The sequence below is a fragment of the Hibiscus syriacus genome, unplaced genomic scaffold, assembly GCF_006381635.1.
Source record: "Hibiscus syriacus cultivar Baekdansim isolate YM2019G1 unplaced genomic scaffold, ASM638163v2 tig00111254_pilon, whole genome shotgun sequence".
Classification (NCBI taxonomy): Eukaryota; Viridiplantae; Streptophyta; class Magnoliopsida; order Malvales; family Malvaceae; genus Hibiscus; species Hibiscus syriacus.
In genome coordinates, this window is record NW_024063037.1 from 1296648 (window position 1) to 1320692 (window position 24045).

A 24045-nucleotide genomic window follows, 5' to 3' on the forward strand; every position below is an offset into this window, starting at 1 on the left:
TCATTTTCCCTGCGAGGTCATCTGGATTCCGTTCGATTAATGTTTGTTTCTTTCTTCTTAACCCTTGGCTGGGTTATCGTAACACTTTTTGAGGTATCCTTGTTGTAAGCATTTGCATTGTTAACTTTGTTCTCCTTTTTTCGATACATGGGTCTTTTGGAACTAGACCCCTCACTTGATTCAATTTTGCCACTTTTTATGACATTCTCAATGAGTTCTCCAGAAATAACCAAATCTGTAAACTTTCTGGTTGCATTCCCCATTAAATGGCCTAGATATAGAGCCTTTAAAGTGTAGACGAACATCATTGTGGCTTCTTTTTATGATAGTGGTGGTTGAACTTGCCCCGTTGTATCATGCCATCTCTGGGCGTACTGTCTGAATGTTTCATTGTTCTTTTTCTCCAAATTTTGGAGAGTCCATCTATCAGGAACCATATATGTAACATGGTGGTACTGCTCTAGAAATGCTTTTTCCAGATCTTTCCAGGATCTGATATGGGCTTTGGTTAATTAAGTATACCACTTTAAGGTTGGTCCTATTAAACTATCTTGAAAGTAATGAATTAACAATTTCTCATCTTCATATGACTTGCCATTCTGCGACAAAACATGGTAATATAGGACGAAGGGCATGTAGTACCGTCATATCTTTCAAATTCAGGAACTTTGAACTTGATGGGGAGGATTAGGTCCAGGACCAAACTCAACTCACTAGCATCAAACCCATAGAACGATTCAGTTACTTCTACGGATTTTATTCTTTCCTCCAAGCTCTTGATCTGTCTAGTCAATTCTTCATTGGCTTTTTCTTTCTCATTCAACTCATTCAAATCTGGAATTAGATGCTCAGCATTAAATTCACCTATCTTCACTTCTGATAAGAGGATTTTTGCTTGAAGACGCGAGATCCACTTGTTGATTTTCATTAGGCTTGGTTTCTTTGAAGCGCCGAAGTGCGAGCATGGATTTGCACAGGTGTGATACCAGGATGATAAACCGGTTCTGGTGTGAAACCTAAAGGATATATAGGTTCCTGGTCAAAAGATATAGGATTTTCATGAATTTTTCCAATAGTAGCTTGCTTTTTTAGCATATCTTCTATTCTCTGCATCATACTTTCTTGTGAATTTGCAATATTGGCTTCAATCTTCTCTAATTTTGTTCTCATTTATGCTTGTTCTTTATTATGTTGTTCCTCGAGATGTTGTATTTTATCCTCCATTTTCTTAGTCGCTTTTCTAGTACCGTAGTGATGTTGAATTTCTCGTTTGGTCAGGATAACTGCGATTGAAAATCCTTTTCATATTATTTTTTCAAATTTTACTTAATGAATGCTTCTCTTAATGTAAAAAATTATACATAAATAAAATAATGCAATGAATGTATGCAAAATAAATGTATGCAAAAGGTATTGATCCCAAAAAGTTAACTGTCATAGAACAACTTTTATCGGCATACAAATGTTTCTATATAATAGTTCATAACTACAGATACGACATAGCTTTCCTATTAAGATCTATGATTTCCTTCATCAGCCATGACATCTTCTTTCCAAACTTAGAAATTGGATCAACTTGATGCTCAATAATCTTTGCTTCAGTAGCTAGCTCCCCAATATATCTGGCAACTTCGCTCATTTGTACCATGGCCTCGAATACCATACTACTTCTATCTTCACTTCTTTCTTCATAGAAATCGGTTGATTTTTTCCATTGGTAATTAGTTCCATCGAGAGTTTGCTCTAACTCAATGATTCTTATTTGACAATTATGCAAAGTACTTTCAAGATATCGGATTCGTCTTCGTAGTGAAGCGTTCTCCTCATAACTCTCTTTAAGATCACTAGGTCTTAAATGAACCTTCTCTTGGAATAATGATTCTTCAAGTTACAAGATATAAGCATTAAACTCTATGTTTTTGTTTCCACACTGATCCAAATCCTCTTCAAGTTTTGTTCGTGTTTCTTGTGTCCTTTGATTAAGCTTTTGGATTTGCACATTCTTGTTTCTACATCATTGCATCCAATTATTGGCCACCTTTTGCTCTACTTCGAGTCTGGTATTGAAGTTATTTCTCTCCAAATCCCATTTTTCCTTTTCAACATCGAACTCTTCAATCCTTTGGCCCCTATCTTCAAATTTGACAATCATATTATTCATTTCAGCTTCAAATCTCTTGAACATGGTGTTTTTCTCAACCTCAAACCCCTCAAGCATGCCATTCTTCATATCTTCTAATTCTTTGGCTCGATCCCTTTCTTTTTTCATTTCATTCATAATCTCACGACTTTCAGCTTTGTGCTTTATAATTCGCTCCCTTTTATCAACCTTAAGATCTTTCATTTTCTGCTTTCCTTTCTCAAGGCTTTTGAGTAAACGACTATTTTTTCCTTTTAAATCTTCAACTCGGCATTTCTCAATATTCAACTCTTTGGTCATCTGTGTTGTTGCTCTGCTTGATCTTGATGCTCTCCAGGATTTTTGCAGCTCATGGTAATTCTTCCTCAACGTTTTGAACTCACCATCTACTTTTTCTTTGTTTTCCCTCAGCATTGCACATTGTGCTGAATGAAAGTCAACGTCGATGTCCAACATATCTTTATCAAGTCGCATTTGTTCTAACTCTTGTGACCAACCCTCTCTTTCTGCTTCAAACTCAACTCTTAGGATTTCTATCTCTGATGGGACTACCCGAATGCGATCTTCCATAGAGATATCCTCATTTTGGTCTGATAGAGGAATGTTTTCATTTTTTCTGACAGACCACCATTCCTCATAATCAAGGGTTAACATTACTTTCATTGTTTTGTCTCGAATACAGAAAGTTGTTTTCCAAGCTTTAACGGCATCCATGATGTTTCTTTTGTAATTTTTTCTATGAAATGCAAACTCATACGAATGTATCCCATCAGTAATAGGAACAAATTGGTGACCCTCGTACTGTCTTATAGCTAGAAGTGGTGCATATCCAATTCCTCCCCATAAACCGAGCAGCATCATCCAGTTGTAGTCACCACATTTGTAAAACAACTCCCTTTGTACTTGCCACGGGGCACGCCAAACGATGTCGTTGCTTTGCAGATTTCGAAAGGCATTTATCCACATGTCTTTCGTGACTTCTTTCAGCCATTCTTGCTCCAGAAACTCTTTCAACGCTGAGTATTATGTACTAAAGTGACGGTATGAAACCTTTTATGTCCTCCAAAAATGGCTACGGATCTAGACATATAATAATTGAGTACATCCCAAAAATCGTCCACCTCCCAGTCTTCTACAAGTGCTTAATGATCGAAAAGTCTCTGCTAGAATTGCAGAAGCATGATTGTCCTTTTTTTGTAGCTGCTCGAACAAATCTACTACTGCAGCCTCAATGTATCCCAATGCTTTCAGGAAGATGACCATACCATATATACCTAGAGCAAAGAGATCAAATCGTACTTTATCATCTGGATGACTCTGAGTGATTTCTTTGATGTTGATCCAAGAAATACCTTCTCCCTCACCCTTTTGTTTTGTACGGGCCACTACCCATTCCTCTCGTACTCCTGCAATCTTTGTTAATATAACTCGGAAAGGTTGAGTTTTGATTGACCTTGAATAAATTCGATTCTCCAAAGCCCTTTCTATATGTAGCAAAGTTGTATACTCTTCAATAGTAGGAACCAAGTCCTTATTGAAAGTGAAGTAGTTATACCTGGATTCCAGAATTGAATCAGGGCTCGAAGCAATTCATCATCAACTTCGACATAGAGCAAGTATGGGATGTCCCCGTAACACTAATAGAACTGCAACTTTTTGTTTGAGTCCCAACTCTCCCAAATGCCTCACAGATCTTGAATATCATTTCTTTTTAGAGAAACTGGAGAATAACTTGCTAACTCTGGTACATAATCATCCTGCATACTATCTCCCCCCTGTCTTTGTAAGTCTTCGTACCACTGTCTTACTTCTGAGTTTGGAACTATTTGATTTGAACACTTTTTATCCATAGATGAAGGTTTTCCAATAAGACGATTAACTTGAAGATCAATACCTTTAATCATGTATAATGCTATGCAGACAACAAAAATAAAAGAAAAACATAAAAAGAAATGAATTAGTTCAAATAATAAGGAAGAAAAAAATTTAATTTAATAACAATGTCTACCAAATATTTCTATTTAAACATGCTTTCTACATAGCATACTTTAAATAATACTATAATCTAAATTCACATGCAATTTATTCAGCAGGGAAATAAATAAATAAATAAAAAGGAAAAGCTAGAATTATTTCTCCTTTGTGTACACCTATTTTGACAAAATTTCGGCATGGTTCAGATCGGAAGAGTTTCTAGGTTTACTATATGCAGAGTTTTAGTTCTAAGAGTAAAGGTACTCGAATTATCCTTGTTGATGCCCCCTTGGGCTGTCAAACCCTCAATCTTAGTCCATTACAGACTTAAGCGGATCGAGTTCAATTTGAGGGGACACACTTCTCTATGCCTGACACAGAGAATAAATTCTCACGAAGACATAGAGCATATGAACCCCGAAAGTTACTTGCCAGGTCTGACACGGAGAATAAATTCTCACGAAGACGTCGCTTTCGCTCCCACTTAAAAAGGACAAGCTTGATTATAAAGCTTATGTTATGCAATGCAAGTGTTGTGTGTGAGGAGAAATATTCAAACCTTTAACAAACAAATAAAAATGAAATTTAATATCTAAAAATAACATAAAAACATTAATAATAAAAAATATAATAAATATTATGAAAATCATAAGTAATAAAAGTTTTGAAAGAAAAGAATTATAAATTAAATAAATATGAATTTTAATTTCTAATTGATAGATACAATTTATAATTAATTTCAAGGCTTGACCAGTCCCAGCGGAGTCGCCAAGCTGTCGTAACCGGTTTTCGCCAGCACGAATTTTTACTTGGCGGGAAAAATAAAATGAATAAATAAATGATTTTGATTTTAAAAAATATTTTGGGAGTCTACATTGACCTTTTTGAGTTAGGTAGGTCAAATACCTAAAAACAATCTTTTAAAATAGTTTTTACGAAAACATAATTTAAAAGATAAATTGATTTGCGTATAACCAAAAAAATTTAGTAAAGAAAGGATTCGTGGTCGGTTACGTTTAGGGAAGGATTAGCACCCCTATAACGCCCAAAATTGGTACTCATTAATTATAAATTGTCTCTATTATTGGAAATTAAAAATTTAAAGATATATTTAATTTATAATTTTTGTGATTTCAAATTTATTACTATAATTTTAAGAAAAATGTATTAACTTTTATAAATATATATATATATAAGATATTTATTTACTTAGAAATATTAAAAAAAGACTTCTAATTGCTTTAAGACAATCATTTTCTTAATATTAAAAAATAAATAAATATTAAAATATGATTATTTTCCCTAAAAGTAATTTATATATAATTAAAGCAGATATATATATATATATTATTAAATAGGATTTTTATTTTTTAATAAAAGTTAATAAATAAATAAATATTATTTATTATATATATTTATATGACTAAATAATAATAATAAAAATAATTAAATATATTGAAAATAAACATATAAAATTAAATTATAACTAAACAGTGATTAAAATAATTAAAACTATAGTACTAAAATATAAAAAGTAGTAAAACTTGTAATTTAAAATAAATGAAAGTATTAAAATTAGTGACTAAATTATAACATATTAAAATTAAAATACCCTAATTCATAATTAATTATTTAAAATTACATTGGCTAAACATGCTATTTTACCAATTTATTAATTTAGGGACTAATTTAAACATATACCAAATTCGAACATTAAATTAAAACAAATTAAAACATGCTGTTTGAGATTAAAATATTAATTAATAAAATTATAATGGCTAACTCGGTTATTTTACCTAAAATATATATAATTATGTAAAGGACTAAATTATAAAGTAAATAAAATTCACAGACCGAATTAAAATAATCATAATTTGAATTTAGTGACTAAAATATAAAGTTATAAATTTATAATGGCTGCGGAAAGGGTTTTACCCTTATCAAATTACACACAGACCCCTCCCCAAAACGACGTCGTTCGAGAAGGGGTATTTAAACCCTTTTAACCGGCCATTTAGGCCAGTTTTCCTCATTTTTCTCATTCATTTCTCTCTGTAAAGAGAGAATTAAAATTCTCTCTCGCACCTCTCTAAACTCTTCACCAGAGGGAGTCTGACTTCCGGCCGATAACCGTGCTCAGGTGCCGATTGCCGTCGCCGGCCATCGCCAATGGTGCCCAAAAAATCCCAAAATACACAAAAACGAAGCCCTAAGCACCCCAAAGCCGAACCTAGTCTTAGTTTCCCCTAAAAATCTCCTAATCGGAGTAGATCTAAGAAAATACATTCGGTATTTTCAGTTCTCTGGTGACGTTTGGTGTTTCCGGCGATAATCGAAGCTTCAAGGGTAAGTTCTTCTTCTTCTCTCATTTTTCTTTTCTTTGGTTTTGTTACTTGCTGTTGGTGTTTTCTCTTTTTTTTTTGTAGGGACTCGGTCAATGGCTTTATAGTCATAACCGGTGCTCGTCTTGGACCGGTTAAAAGGGCACCCTTTGGTGAGTCACCAAACCTATGGTGGTGACTCACCTATGAGGAGCGACGTGTGCGGTGGGTTTGGCTCTTCTGGAAGCATCATTTGGTGTCGTGGCAGTGTGGCAGCAGAGGTCGAGGCGGTGGCAACGGCTGGCTGACGAATGGCGGCCATGTGGCCTTATGGTATCATAACCCTAGGGTTTCTGGTGGGACCATCTGGACCGTTGGATCAAGGTTAGATCCAACGGATGAGGATCTACGGCAGCTGTGGCGTTAGATGAAAACCTTAGTTGGGTTTTAGGGTTTCTTATGGGTTTAGGACGATCTATTTAGACTCTTGTAACTGGGTCGGTTTGTTTGGCCTGTAATAATAATTAATAATAATATTAATATTAATTAATAATAATAATAATATAATAAAATAATAATAATGATAAATAAAATAATAACAATAATAATAATATAATAATAAAAACAAATGAATGAAAAAAAAAATTAGTATCTTCACATACTATGGTCAAACTCTAGGTTTGTGAACTTTATTTGAAGCTATAAGGGAGATGATTTGAAAGCTTATCCTCCCAATTTAGGACTAGGAAGAATAGACTATAAAGATGTCTCCTTTTCTAGCTTCTACTAGAGACAAAAGTGGAGAATAAGAGGAATAGAAAAAAGACAAATAAGGATAAAGAAAAAGAGAAGTCTGGCACGCATACATCATCAAATTTTAATGAGAATCAACTTTCAAAAGGCTTTAGGGGTAAATGACTCTCCTAATCCTCTCTCAACTATGCTCATTTCAAAAATGCCTATTTTTCACCTTAAGGGGCTCAAATCAAGCATAATCCACTTCATACTTGGGCAAGGGCTTCTCACAAGTATAATGGGTTTATTTTAACTCTTCCTCATGTTAGCTCGAAACTACCTCATGCTAGATCGAAACTACTAACATGAGAATCAAGGTGTTACAAGCAGTGGTAAAAAAAACCCAAACGACTCTGATTTTCCTCCAAAATATCCCAAAAAACCTTCTATTTATCTTCTTAGACTCAAAACTGAGGTTAAAATGGCCTAAAACTGACTCTAAAGCCCCTAAACCATCGTGACCCTTCGATTTTCCCGGCCTTCGATGACCCAAGCCACCATTTGATTCCGTCTCCCAAAACACCTTCATTTTTTCTAACTCCCAAAAATAAGCCCTAAACACCACATGCAAATCTCCTAATCAATCAACTTTTCCCTCCTACAACAATGGCTCTATCGGTTCACTTTCCTGGGTAAACTCTCACTTCTCTTTTTTGTTTTATTTCGAATGATTACACACACGTGACAATGAAAAATAACCACTGAAAAAAAATAAAATAACTTTAAAAGAACGGGTTTTTATATTTTTTGGGTTTACACTTGAATGAAGGAAATGACCCTTTCGAAAGGGGAAAAAACCAACCCCGTTTATTGAAATATTGAGAGTTCTTATAGAACACTCTCGGATAACCACTATAAAAATGATTTTATACCTTCTTTTACTATTTTTTTTACCGATTACACTAAGTTTTTCTCCTTGGTTTGTTGAATGGTGATGAGGCATCTTTGGGGCTATCGTGGAGGTTTGTTGTGGAACCATTGGAGAGGGGACCATTATTACTAGAAACCTCGTTTGCTGGGGTGGAAAGATTTCATAACCTTTTTGGCAGCACGGGGAAACAGTTGCTAGGGTTTCACAAACCCTACTAGATCTGCAACCAGGTCTGTTGATTATCCACTAATCTGACTATTATATTAGCGACGTAGGTCAACTCCTTGAAACCCTAACCTTGATAACTTTATGTGTAGACCTCAGTTGGGTCTTCACCAGTTTGGACTAACCGACCAAGTGAATTTTGGGTCTTAGATGTAATTTTAGGTAATATGGTCCTGCAGGGGTAATTATGAAAAATTAGTACTTTATTTAAATTTAACCTATATATATATATATATCACACTCATATAAATTGTTTATTTAATAATAACATAACCTAATATGTATGTATAAAATTAAAATTATTATTAAAAAAAAAGAAAAATATAACAATAAATAAATAAAATAATAATATGTATAAAAATTTCAGCAAAACACTCCAGATAAAAATGGATATCTACAAATATTTTATATTTTTAAATTAAATTCAATATTTATTTTTATTTTATATCTTACATTAGATATAGTTTAATATATATAATATTTAATTATAAAATAATATTATATTTGTTTAACTAGTTTAAGTTCTCTTATTTTTATAATTGACCTAGGTTCGAATTCTCATTTGAGTGCTTTTATTTCTTTTTTTTATCATTAACGATATTATAAGTTAAATAAAGTTTGTTGTAATAGTTAACCAAATAAGGCATTTGGTCCAGTGGTTGGGCACTTCACCTCTGATTAAAGGGGTTAATTTATTAAATTAAATTAAAATTAGGACCAGATTGATTGAATGTAATTGTATCGAAAATCAAATTTATAATTATATCAATTTTGTTAACTATCACGTAAGTACTTTCGTTAACTGTTAATGATAGACCGGTTGATTGAAACCACTTAAATAGTTATGAGGTCATATTGATAAAACTGAATGTACGATACTCATATCGACCCTAATCCCATAATTAAGTAGTCATTTGAGTAGTTTACCCAAAAAATAATTCATTTAATTCAACTCCAAGTCATCACCCCTGCTGCTTTCCCACACTCATCAGCATTGGATCTTCACCACATACAGAATAAGAAAGTGGAAGACTAAATATATATATATATATATATAGGTAGGTAGGTATATGTCAAATATAATGATGGCATCACATTTCATAATTAGTGGAATTTTGCATCAAGCTTCTTCATGCTTACGCCTGTCACAAGTTTTCAAACCTATGACTTTTACCAATAATGAGAAAAAGAAAAAGGGTATATTATGAGTTTAGTATTTAAACTATCAGTTTTAGTTCATTTTAGTACCTAAACTTTTAATTTTTCAAAATCATACCTAAAGTTTTTATTTCATTTTAGTACCTCACTGTTAAAAACTTTAAATTTTATTTTATTTTAGTACCTCATTCAAAATTTAATGTTAAGTTTCAAAAAAATTAAAAGTTTAAGTACTAAAACGGACCAAAACTGATAGATTATGTACTAAATGAGTTAAGTTTTAATTGTACGATACTAATGAAATGAAAGTTTAACTTTAGGTATAATTTTAAAAAAATAATATAATAATAAAAGTTTAGATACTAAAAAAACGAAACTGATAGTTTAAGTATTAAATGCGTAGTTTACCTAGGGGAAAAAAAGCTTCAAGTCTCACGATGCGCATTTAGATTTAAAACATACATAAGCCATTTATGACTTGGTCTTGTACATGTTGTCAACAAGGTAGAATTAAACTAAATAATTTAGGTAAACTACATGTTTAGTACCCCAACTGTCATTTTTGTTTTATTTTGGTCATTTAAGTATTTTTTCCTTAAAATTATCTAATATTATGCTTTAGTTTCATTTTAACCATCCACCGTTAAAAAACAAAAACAAAACTGCTGACGTGAAAATTTTTATTTTTTTCAATTAGGACATGGCATTATCTTATAGTGATGTGTCAACAATTTTGTTAATTTTTTAATGACGAGTGACTAAAATGATACTAAAACATAACAGTATGTATGATTTTAAAAAAATAGTTTGGTAATTAAAATAGAATTAAAATAATAATTGAGATTTTATCCTAAATTATTTGTTAATAGAAAGTCTATGCGATGCTTGCATTGATTTTAGGACTTATATCATTATAATATGGTATGTGTTATTTATGTCGTAAACCTATGACTTAAATCAAACATGACATTAACCATTAGTGAATAATGCATGTCTCATGGTTATTTTTTGCCTCCCAATTTTTAAGGTTTCACCTTGATTAATTTGAACAGATTCGGGTCGCACCCTGGTTTTGATGGTTGAGTCTCTTTGCGGGGATTTTATGCATACACAATGACTCAAACTCAAAACCTGCTTAAGCGATATTAAGTTGCTGCTTACCACTTGAACCAATCTCATTAGTTGTCTCATGATTATTTTAAAATTACAAAATAAATAGCGAGGACGAAATCCAAGATGTGCTTGGATAACTCTATTAATTATTATATATTTTTATAAATAAAAAAATATTAGAGAGAGGTTTGGTTAATTTGATTGGATCTAATTCCAATGTTGTGGTAAATCTGGGTAGTGCACTCATTCCTTGAAAATTTAAAATTATTATATATTTTTAAAAAATTTATGTATTTTTTTATTAAAAATCTATTTTTTTATCTTGAATTTTTATAGATTTGTCTTATTCTAAAATTATAAAAATTAGGTTCCCTAATATAAAATCTTATGTTGTTTTTTACTAACTTCAAATATATATATAAGTAGCATTATAGTAATAGGATGGTCATTTTACTTGAATAATGGAAACAATGATTAATTTAATTTTTAATAAATTCTAAAGAACTCAACGTATAATTATAAATTAGTTAAAAATTTAAAGATAAATTATTTAAAATAAAGGGTAAACTATACCAGTGATCACCTAACTATTACCCCTTTTCTTTTTGACAAATATTTTTGAAAATTTGTCAATCATATCACTCAACTATTTAAATGCATTCCATTAAGCCACTTGTCGTTAATATTGAACGGAGAAGCTGATGTGGCAGTTAAAATATTTGTTACAATTTCACATTTGGTCACTGTTACATATATATTATATCAATTTGGTCCTAATTTTAAATTAAAATAAACTTAACCCTTAAATATTTAATTTTAAAATATTTTTAAAGTTAGGACATATTTTATATTTATAACAAAATATTTTTTTTACTAGAAATTCCGTTTATGGTTCTCAGAGGCATCCCGTCAATGGTACCATAACCTCTTTTGGTTTTAAGGAAAATATAATTGATTAGCCAATGGATATAAAGTTTGATGGACACAATTTCTATATTACTACTATTTGTAAATGACATTCTACTAGAAAATGATAATATGCTCTAACCTGTAAAACTAAGAAATTTTTATCCAATAAATTTCTAATAGAAAAATGTGACATATATTTCTTTCACGTTTGACACGGTCTTCCTTTAAAATTTTAAAAATTCATCTCCAACCATAAAATTTTTGTCCATCTTTAATAAAAGTTTATATTGATAAGATTCTCGGTACACTTAGCATGGGAAATTTTTAACTGAGAGGTTGACCCATATCAAAAGGGCAATAAATTTAATTTGCTTTAAATTTAATATCATAAAGTATTGCTTGAGTTATTTAATTTTTTATAAAAAGGTTTTGTTATAAATTTATATTCTTGATTAATTTAGGTAGAATATTTAATGTAATGTGATCATAATAAGTGAATTAAATATTAAAATTATTAACATATCAATATTGTATTAAATTTACACATCACTAATAAATAATTATATATAAATTTAATATCGGAATTTTTAATAGGATATTATAAAGCATTACATATTAGGAGTTTTTTAAATAGGATAATTACTTTGAATTGATTCACTTATTTTCTATAATTTAGAATTTTCCAAGAGATACGGAATAAATGTTGTATTCCCCCTCCATGGGATTTCATTTGATTTGAGGGATAAGTTTATTTTAATTTATTAAAATGATGACCAAATTGATATAATATAAGTAACAATTATCAAATGTGTAATTATATCAAATATTTTAACTGTCACATCAATTTCTCCGTTAAATATTAATTGCAAGTAGTTTAATTGAATGCATTTAAATAGTTGAGTGATATGATTGACAAAATTTCAAAAAATATTTGTCAAAATAAAAATGGGTTATAGTTAGGTAGTCACTGGTATAGTTTACCCTTTATTTTAAATAATTTATTTTTAAAATTTTAACTAATTTATGATTATATGTTGAATCTTTTAAAATTTAATTTTTATAAATTAAATTAATAGTGTTTATCGTTAGTTGTGTTCATTAGTACTCGTTGAGAATCGTAGAATTTTCCTAAAGGAAAAGAAATGGAAGGACACTTATATCATGTAATGTTAGTGAAACTAGGGTCCTTTTGTTTCACGTAAAATGTTTTCCGGAAAATGTTTTCCTCATTTTCCAGTGTTAGGTTGGAGGAAAACTGGTTGGTCAACGTAAAACATTCTCCTGGTCAACAGAATTTCCTTTGTGTTTTTTGGAAAATGACTTACAGTCTGATTTTCCGTAAGCCATTTTCCGAACTTTTCACTTCAAAGAATAAATACTCAAAATAATTTTATTTTATGAATTTAATATTAATAAAATATTTTAATATCATTTTAGTCAAAATATTAGATATTAAAATATTTAAAATATATTTATTAATATTTCTAATAATATAATATTATATTTTTAATATTATAATAAAATAATAAATTATATTATAATAATATAAGGTATTATATTTTTATTTTTGTTTAACTATATTTTGATATAAAAATTAAGGCAAACTGTTTTTGGACTTGAATTGACTATATTCAAAGTTATTCAAAGTTTCAAAAATAATTCAAAGTCCTTAAAGCTTGGAATTGAGTACAAAACAATTTTCTAGACAAGCAGTACCGATATTGTTCTTACAGTATCGATACCTCATGAACAGTACTAATAATGTTCATATGGTGCCGATACCAAAGGTAAGGGAAGTATCGATACTCACTAGGTAGTACCGATACTACCAGTAATGCTCAAATTCTAGAATGCAAAAACGGTACCGATACCCAAAGGGGTACCGATACTACTCTGTAAAGTAGTATCGATACCATATGTATTGTATCAATACCATCAGACCCCAACAGCTAGTAACGACTAATTGATTTAAATATAAACAAATGTAGTATCGATACTCCCTTTAGGAGTACCGATACCCTCTGTTCTGGGCAGTTTTATTTTGCACGAAAATTGATCCCCAACAGCTAGAAACGGTCATAACAACATTCCAACATATAAATACAAGTTGAGGACACTTGAAGAAGGGTTAGAACACCTATCCAAGCAATCAAACACAAGATAAGAGCTTTTCACTCTTTATTCTAATACTCTTGTAAATATTTGTGTTTTAGTGAGCTTAATTATTTGTAAATACGTACCTTTGAGAGGTTTATTTGTTTACTTCTTTTATCCTTTTGTAAAGGGATTTTTGGTTATATCGTAGCCAATTCAAAAGATAGGGAGTTGTAAAGGTTACTCTTGATCCTTGAAAAAGAAAGAACAAATTAGTGGATGTGTTAGAAAATCCTTAGTGAGGAGCTAAGGTAGTGGAGGTAGACTTGGTTGATAAGCCGAACCACTATAAATCCTTGTGTTCATTGTTTATCTTTTACTATTCTTACACCCTAGTCAAATTATTATCAATTCACCCCTTTCAACTTTTTCGGTTGTCAATTCGAGCTTTCACAAATCGTAACAATTGGTATCAGAGTTTGACTCATTACAAGGTTTAACCACCTTGAGACGATCCTAGAAGAAGTTCTACTGATTCTCAACGCAACCGACAAAGAAATGGCTTCAACCTCCGGTGCCTATTACATTGAAGATTCACAACTGGTCAACACGCCACCCTACTTCAATGGAGCAAATTATGCCTATTGGAAAAATATGATGATGCTCTTTATTCAAGCAAATGATCTAGGAGCTTGGAACTCTATCATGAAAGGATACACCATTCCAACTGACGAGATGGACGATTGGAGAGATGGAGAGAAGAATAAGTTCCAACTTAATACTAAGGCTATGCACATTCTCATTTGTGCATTAGGCCCAGATGAATATGGAAGAGTCTCCTCTTGTTCCAATGCCAAGGAAATATGGGATAAGCTCCAAGTCACTCATGAAGGAACCGATGAAGTGAGGGAAACCAAGATAATTCTTCTCAACCATAGCTACGAGAATTTCAAGATGAAACCCGATAAAGACATCAAATCTATGACGAATAGATTTTCTGTGATTGACAACGGTCTCAAGGGATTTGAAGAAGTAATCTCTAATGTGATGCTTGTGATGAAGATGATCTACTCTCTTCCAAAGTCTTTGTAATCGAAGAAGATGACGATTATCGTAGTTAGAGACCTAAAGTCTCTCACTCTTGATGAGTTGATTGGTTCTCTTCTCACTAATGAGTTGATGGTGAAGGAAAAGGAAGAAGATGAAGAGAAGCAAAACAAGAAGAAGAAGAAGAGGTATGCATTACCTTCAAGTCCACTAATAAGAGCTATCAAGATTCAAGTGAAGAGGTAGATAAAGACGATGAAGAAAAAGAGATGGCCAAGCTCTTCAAAATGTTCAAGATATTCATGTCATCAGCATTGGATCTTCACCACATACAGAATAAGAAAGTGGAAGACTAAATATATATATATATATATATATATATATATATATATATAGGTAGGTAGGTTATGTCAAATATAATGATGGCATCACATTTCATAATTAGTGGAATTTTGCATCAAGCTTCTTCATGCTTACGCCTGTCACAAGTTTTCAAACCTATGGCTTTTACCAATAATGAGAAAAAGAAAAAGGGTATATTATGAGTTTAGTATTTAAACTATCAGTTTTAGTTCATTTTAGTACATAAACTTTTAATTTTTCAAAATCATACCTAAAGTTTTTATTTCATTTTAGTACCTCACTGTTAAAAACTTTAAATTTTGTTTTATTTTAGTACCTCATTCAAAATTTAATGTTAAGTTTCAAAAAAATTGAAAGTTTAAGTACTAAAACGAACCAAAACTGATAGATTATGTATTAAATGAGTTAAGTTTTAACTGTAGGATACTAATGAAATGAAAGATTAACTTTAGGTATAATTTAAAAAAAAAAGTTTAGATACTAAAAAAACGAAACTGATAGTTTAAGTATTAAATTAAAAAAACGAAACTGATAGTTTAAGTATTAAATGCGTAGTTTACCTAGGGGAAAAAAAGCTTCAAGTCTCACGATGCGCATTTAGATTTAAAACATACATAAGCCATTTATGACTTGGTCTTGTACATGTTGTCAACAAGGTAGAATTAAACTAAATAATTTAGGTAAACTACATGTTTAGTACCCCAACTGTCATTTTTGTTTTATTTTGGTCATTTAAGTATTTTTTCCTTAAAATTATCTAATATTATGCTTTAGTTTCATTTTAACCATCCACCGTTAAAAAACAAAAACAAAACTGCTGACGTGAAAATTTTTATTTTTTTCAATTAGGACATGGCATTATCTTATAGTGATGTGTCAACAATTTTGTTAATTTTTTAATGACGAGTGACTAAAATGATACTAAAACATAACAGTATGTATGATTTTAAAAAAATAGTTTGGTAATTAAAATAGAATTAAAATAATAATTGAGATTTTATCCTAAATTATTTGTTAATAGAAAGTCAATGCGATGCTTGCATTGATTTTAGGACTAATATCATTATAATATGGTATGTGTTATTTATGTCGTAAACCTATGACTTAAATCAAACATGACATTAACCATTAGTGAATAATGCATGTCTCATGGTTATTTTTTGCCTCCCAATTTTTAAGGTTTCACCTTGATTAATTTGGACCGATTCGGGTCACACCCTGGTTTTGATGGTTGAGTCTCTTTGCGGAGATTTTATGCATACACAATGACTCAAACTCAAAACCTGCTTAAGCGATATTAAGCTACTTACCACTTGAACCAATCTCATTAGTTGTCTCATGATTATTTTAAAATTACAAAATAAATAGCGAGGACGAAATCCAAGATGTGCTTGGATAACTCTATTAATTATTATATATTTTTATAAATAAAAAAATATAGAGAGAGGTTTGGTTAATTTGATTGGATCTAATTCCAATGTTGTGGTAAATCTTGGTAAAACACTCCTTCCTTGAAAATTTAAAATTATTATATATTTTTAAAAAATTATGTATTTTTTTTATTAAAAATCTATTTTTTTCTCTTGAATTTTTATAGATTTGTCTTATTCTAAAATTATAAAAATTCGTTTCCCTAATATAAAATCTTATGTCGTTTTTACTAACTTCAAATATATATATAAGTAGCATTATAGTAATAGGATGGTCATTTTACTTGAATAATGGAAATAATGATTCTTCTACGTTCGATAAGCAGCGATGAGCACCATTAACGATGAGCACCATTAATTTAATTTTTAATAAATTCTAAAGGACTCAACGTATAATTATAAATTAGTTAAAAATTTAAAGATAAATTATTTAAAATAAAGGGTAAACTATACCAGTGATCACCTAACTATTACCCCTTTTCTTTTTGACAAATATTTTTGAAAATTTGTCAATCATATCACTCAACTATTTAAATGCATTCCATTAAGCCACTTGTCGTTAATATTGAACGGAGAAGCTGATGTGGCAGTTAAAATATTTGTTACAATTACACATTTGGTCACTGTTACATATATATTATATCAATTTGATCCTAATTTTAAATTAAAATAAACTTAACCCTTAAATATTTAATTTTAAAATATTTTTAAAGTTAGGACATATTTTATATTTATAACAAAATAATTTTTTTACTAGAAATTCCGTTTATGGTTCTCAGAGGCATCCCGTCAATGGTACCATAACCTCTTTTGGTTTTAAGGAAAATATAATTGACTAGCCAATGGATATAATGTTTGATGGACACAATTTCTATATTACTACTATTTGTAAATGACATTCTGCTAGAAAATGATAATATGGTCTAACCTGTAAAACTAAGAAATTTTTATCCAATAAATTTCTAATAGAAAAATGTGACATATATTTCTTTCACGTTTGACACAGTCTTCCTTTAAAATTTTAAAAATTCATCTCCAACCAGAAAATTTTTGTCTATCTTTAATAAAAGTTTATATTGACAAGATTCTCGGTACACTTAGCATGGAAAATTTTTAACTGAGAGGTTGACCCGTATCAAAAGGGCAATAAATTTAATTTGCTTTAAATTTAATATCATAAAGTATTGCTTGAGTTATTCAATTTTTTATAAAAAGGTTTTGTTATAAATTTATATTCTTGATTAATTTAGGTAGAATATTTAATGTAATGTGATCATAATAAGTGAATTAAATATTAAAATTATTAACATATCAATATTGTATTAAATTTACACATCACTAATAAATAATTATATATAAATTTAATATCGGAATTTTTAATAGGATATTATAAAGCATTACATATTAGGAATTTTTTAAATAGGATAATTACTTTGAATTGATTCACTTATTTTCTATAATTTAGAATTTTCCAAGAGATACGGAATAAATGCTGTATTCCCCCTCCATGGGATTTCATTTGATTTGAGGGATAAATTTATTTTAATTTATTAAAATGATGACCAAATTGATATAATATAAGTAACAATTACCAAATGTGTAATTATATCAAATATTTTAACTGTCACATCAACTTCTCCGTTAAATATTAATTGCAAGTAGCTTAATTGAATGCATTTAAATAGTTGAGTGATATGATTGACAAAATTTCAAAAATATTGGTCAAAATAAAATGGGTTATAGTTAGGTAGTCACTGGTATAGTTTATCCTTTATTTTAAATAATTTATTTTTAAAATTTTATCTAATTTATGATTATATGTTGAATCCTTTAAAATTTAAATTTTTATAAATTAAATTAATAGTGTTTATCGTTAGTTGTGTTCATTAGTACTCGTTGAGAATCGTAGAATTTTCCTAAAGGAAAAGAAATGGAAGGACACTTATATCATGTAATGTTAGTGAAACTAGGGTCCTTTTGTTTCACGTAAAATGTTTTCCGGAAAATGTTTTCCTCATTTTCTAGTGTTTGGTTGGAGGAAAACTGGTTGGTCAACGTAAAACATTCTCCTAGTCAACAGAATTTCCTTTGTGTTTTTTGGAAAATGACTTACAGTCTGATTTTCCGTAAGTCATTTTTCGAACTTTTCACTTCAAAGAATAAATACTCAAAATAATTTTATTTTATGAATTTAATATTAATAAAATATTTTAATATCATTTTAATCAAAATATTAGATATTAAAATATTTAAAATATATTATTAATATTTCTAATAATATAATATTATATTTTTAATATTATAATAAAATAATCAATTATATTATAATAATATAAGGTATAATATTTTTATTTTTGTTTAACTATATTTTGATATAAAAATTAAGGCAAACTGTTTTTGGACTTGAATTGAATATATTCAAAGTTATTCAAAGTTTCAAAAATAATTCAAAGTCCTTAAAGCTTGGAATTGAGTACAAAACAATTTTCTAGACAAGCAGTACCGATATTGTTCTTACAGTATCGATACCTCATGAACAGTACTAATAATGTTCATATGGTGCCGATATCAAAGGTAAGGGAAGTATCGATACTCACTAGGTAGTACCGATACTACCAGTAATGCTCAAATTCTAGAATGCAAAAATGGTACTGATACCCAAAGGGGTACCGATACTACTCTGTAAAGTAGTATCGATACCATATGTATTGTATCGATACCATCAGACCCCAACAGCTAGTAACGACTAGTTGATTTAAATATAAACAAATGTAGTATCGATACTCCCTTTAGGAGTACCGATACCCTCTGTTCTGGGCAGCTTTATTTTGCACGAAAATTGATCCCCAACGGCTAGAAACGGTCATAACAACATTCCAACATATAAATACAAGTTGAGGACACTTGAAGAAGGGTTAGAACACCTATCCAAGCAATCAAACACAAGATAAGAGCTTTTCACTCTTTATTCTAATACTCTTGTAAATATTTGTGTTTTAGTGAGCTTAATTATTTGTAAATACGTACCTTTGAGAGGTTTATTTGTTTACTTCTTTTATCCTTTTGTAAAGGGATTTTTGGTTATATCGTAGCCAATTCAAAAGATAGGGAGTTGTAAAGGTTACTCTTGATCCTTGAAAAAGAAAGAACAAATTAGTGGATTTGTTAGAAAATCCTTAGTGAGGAGCTAAGGTAGTGGAGGTAGACTTGGTTGATAAGCCGAACCACTATAAATCCTTGTGTTCATTGTTTTATCTTTTACTATTCTTACACCCTAGTCAAATTATTACCAATTCACCCCTTTCAACTTTTTCGGTTGTCAATTCGAGCTTTCACAAATCGTAACAATTGGTATCAGAGTTTGACTCATTACAAGGTTTAACCACCTTGAGACGATCCTAGAAGAAGTTCTACTGATTCTCAACGCAACCGACAAAGAAATGGCTTCAACCTCCGGTGCCTATTACATTGAAGATTCACAACTAGTCAACAAGCCACCCTACTTCAGTGGAGAAAATTATGCCTATTGGAAAAATATGATGATGCTCTTCATTCAAGCAAATGATCTAGGAGCTTGGAACGCTATCATGAAAGGATACACCATTCCAACCGACGAGATGGACGATTGGAGAGATGGAGAGAAGAATAAGTTCCAACTTAATACTAAGGCTATGCACATTCTCATTTGTGCATTAGGCCCGGATGAATATGGAAGAGTCTCCTCTTGTTCCAATGCCAAGGAAATATGGGATAAGCTCCAAGTCACTCATGAAGGAACCGATGAAGTGAGGGAAACGAAGATAATTCTTCTCAACCATAGCTACGAGAATTTCAAGATGAAACCCGATGAAGACATCAAATCTATGATGAATAGATTTTCTGTGATTGTCAACGGTCTCAAGGGATTTGAAGAAGTAATCTCTAATGTGATGCTTGTGATGAAGATGATCTACTCTCTTCCAAAGTCTTTGTAATCGAAGAAGATGACGATTATCGTAGTTAGAGACCTAAAGTCTCTCACTCTTGATGAGTTGATTGGTTCTCTTCTCACTAATGAGTTGATGGTGAAGGAAAAGGAAGAAGATGAAGAGAAGCAAAACAAGAAGAAGAAGAAGAGGTATGCATTACCTTCAAGTCCACTAATAAGAGCTATCAAGATTCAAGTGAAGAGGTAGATGAAGACGATGAAGAAAAAGAGATGGCCAAGTTCTTCAAAATGTTCAAGAGATTCATGTCTTCGAAGGAAGTGAAACATGAATCAACCAAGAAGAAGAGTCCCCCGGTGTGCTTCAATTGTCAAGGAACAGGGCATATCAAGTATGAATGCCCTCTCCTAAAGAAGAGGGGATCAAGTAAGAAAAAAGCATTTGTGGCGGCTTGGAGTGATGAAGATGACTCCAATGATGAAGATGAAGTAGTCAACCTATGTCTCATGGCCATCGAAGGAGATTCAATGGTATCTTCTAACTCAAACGATTTAAATTCACATTCTTTTGATGAGTTACATGATGCTTATAATGAGTTTAAACAACATCTTCTAAACATCGTAAAACAACATCTTCTAAACATCGTAAAACGTTTTCCAAAAATTATTTTTCAAAAAATATAATTCATTTTATGAAAAATATTTTCTAGAAAATATTTTCAGTGAAACAAACGGACCGTTAATGTAGGAGGCATTTCCGACAAGTAACTAAAGAGAAACAAATAAATATTCTCTATTCAACAAACACACAAAATCTATTCAGATTTTTTTAAAAATAATTGATAACTCACACAAGTAGTTGCTTGAATATAGGACCATTAAAAACAATATTTTATTTTACTAATGAAGTGATTTGATGGGTTCTAATATTTACAAATTATTAACTATAATTATAGAATAACAACACAACTCTTTAGGTCTTACTAATAAAAAAATACTAAAGTTCGGAAATTATTAAAATTTACAGATAACTGTAATTAATTGGTATTGGCTTTGTGTAGAATGTAGACTATCGTGTTGCAGTCAATGTAGTAAACACAAATCTAAATTTGGAAAAACAAATATGGACTTCGTTTAGAAAAAAAGAAAGAAGTTTTTTTTTTGCTCAACTCGATATCATTTGACTTTATTAAATTAAATTATTAAACCACAAAATACTTTTCTTTTACTATACCTTTATTTTATTTTATTAAATTATAAATAATTAAAAATAATTATAATGAGTGTACGAATCATCTTACCTCAATAGTTAAAGGAATAATTATCATTCTTAAAGATTATAAATTTAAACACTAATAACTGTAACAGGATAATTGAGTATTTATTATCGAATAATTCAAAACATTAAAAATAACCTATACTATTTTATAATCATCTTAATTTAATAAAATAAAAACGTTCCACCACCTTCAAATCTGCAAAATTCTCAAGCTGTCTCTCATTCACCATTATCCTCTTATCTCTTCAATCATTTCTCTTTTTAAAAGAATTTTATTCCACTCCACCAAGCCACCCTTTCTTTTTCATTCCTTCCAGTAGATTCATCTTCTCTTTCTCGATTCTTTGTCCATAACCGAAATCCATGGCACTTGAAACTTGGTTGATTAAAGTTAAGAAAACCATATCCTATTCCAAAGCTTCAAAGCATAATAAATCCAACTATGTTGGGGTTTTGTCCTTCGAAATCGCCGGACTTATGTCGAAGCTTCTGCATCTTTGGAATTGTCTTTCAGACAAGAACATGATTCGTCTCCGACATGAATCCATATCTCCCGAAGGAATCCGCAAGATTGTATCAACCGATGAGTCTTTCCTGTTGGGGTTAGCGTGTGCTGAAATGGCTGACAATCTCAGGCTGGTAGCAAATTCTATTTCCAGGATGAGCAAAAAGTGCAAGGATCCGAATCTTCGGTGTTTCGATCGGTGGTTCGATGAGTTCGCCAACTCGGGTCACGATAGCCATGGATGGGTTCTTAGTTCTAAAGATATGGAAGCTAAGAAGACCAAGATGGACAGGTACGTGACCATTATGGCAACTTTGTACAAAGAAATGGTGGTGTTAACAACAATCGAAAACAGTTTGAGGAAGTCATTTAAAGAAAATAAATCTTCAACCAAAGAAAAATATTGTTGATCTACAGCAAAAACTTTTCTGGCAAAAGCAAGAGATTAAGTACTTAAAAGAGAGATCTTTGTGGATCAAAAGCTTTGACAAGGTTGTTCCCATGCTTGTTAGAACGACTTTCACAGTTTTGGGAAGAATGAAGCTTGTTTTCGGCTTCGAGTATCCGCCTCGAAGCCTATCAGCTTCGGCAGCCGTTAATCCGACGGCAAACGCCAATGCTTTCGGCTTCGCGTCAGCTCCATCGAGGGATTGTTCAAAGCAAGAAGCAAATAAGAAATTGACAGTCAGGTTCTTCGAGTGGAATTCGAAGCTTCTTGGGCCTCCTCCAAGTACGTTAGGTGGCGCAGGGCTGGCTTTGCACTACGCAAATTTGATCATCGTTATGGAGAAGATGATCAAGTCGCTGCATTTCGTCGGCACCGATGCGAGGGACGATCTTTATTCGATGGTGCCTAGCAGTGTTAGATCGTCTCTCAGGGGTAGACTAAAAGGAGTAGGGTTCTCGGCGAGTGATCCGGTGCTTGCTGGTGAATGGAGAGCAGCTTTAAGGAACATCATGGGTTGGCTGTCGCCATTGGCACACAACATGATCAAATGGCAAAGTGAAAGGAGCTTTGAGCACCAGAATTTGTTGCCCAAAACGAATGTTCTTCGTCTTCAAAGTCTCTTCTTTGCAGACAAAGAAAAGACTGAAGCAGCCATTACTGAACTGCTAGTGGGTTTGAATTACATTTGGAGATTCGAAAAAGAAATGACAGCAAAGGCCTTATTAGGGTGCAGCAACTTTAATGGGTTGTTGAGTTCACAAAGTTGCAGATGATTATGAAACAAACAGGCCTAGTCTTCTAATTTCTTCCGTTTCAGATTTAGTTTTCTTTTCTGCAATTTCTATATGATGAGCCTTTTTTGTTTCAAGATTGAATTGAGTTGGTTTTTTTTCTTTTCTTTTTTTCTTTCAATTCTAACCCTTTATCTGTATATGGTATAATGTAAAATGAAATGAAGTGACTAAAATCTCATAACATTGCATAAACTTTCATGCATGTTCATTAGCTTATGAAGTAGTTTAATTATGGGTTAAATATACAAATGGTCCCCCGACTTAGTGTATTGATTTATTAAGTTTCTCGACTATTAAAAGTTATAAAATGGTCACCCGATTATTTATTATGTTCCAAACTCATCCGTTCCTGGTTAAAAAATTGATGTATTCTTAGTTAAATATTAACCTACTGACTATGATATGATAAAATTTGATCTCAGAATCTCAAACGACTATCATATCTTAGTCATCATGTTAATGTACAGCTTAGACAACAACTAATTTTGTTAACGGAAAAAGATGAGTTTACAACATAATGAATAGTCGAGTGATCATTTTGTAACTTTTAATAGTCATTGAACTTAATAAAGCAACATTCTATAGTTAGAGGACTATTTTATAACTTTTAATAGTTAAAGAATTTAATAAAATAATTTCTTATAATCGGAGGAC

The 24045-nt window shown here is 31.0% G+C and overlaps 1 pseudogene; it reads left to right on the top strand.

Annotated features, from left to right (window-relative positions):
• The first annotated feature begins 21998 nt into the window (after positions 1–21998).
• Positions 21999–23382, top strand: LOC120157406 (annotated as a pseudogene).
• Positions 23383–24045: the final 663 nt, after the last annotated feature.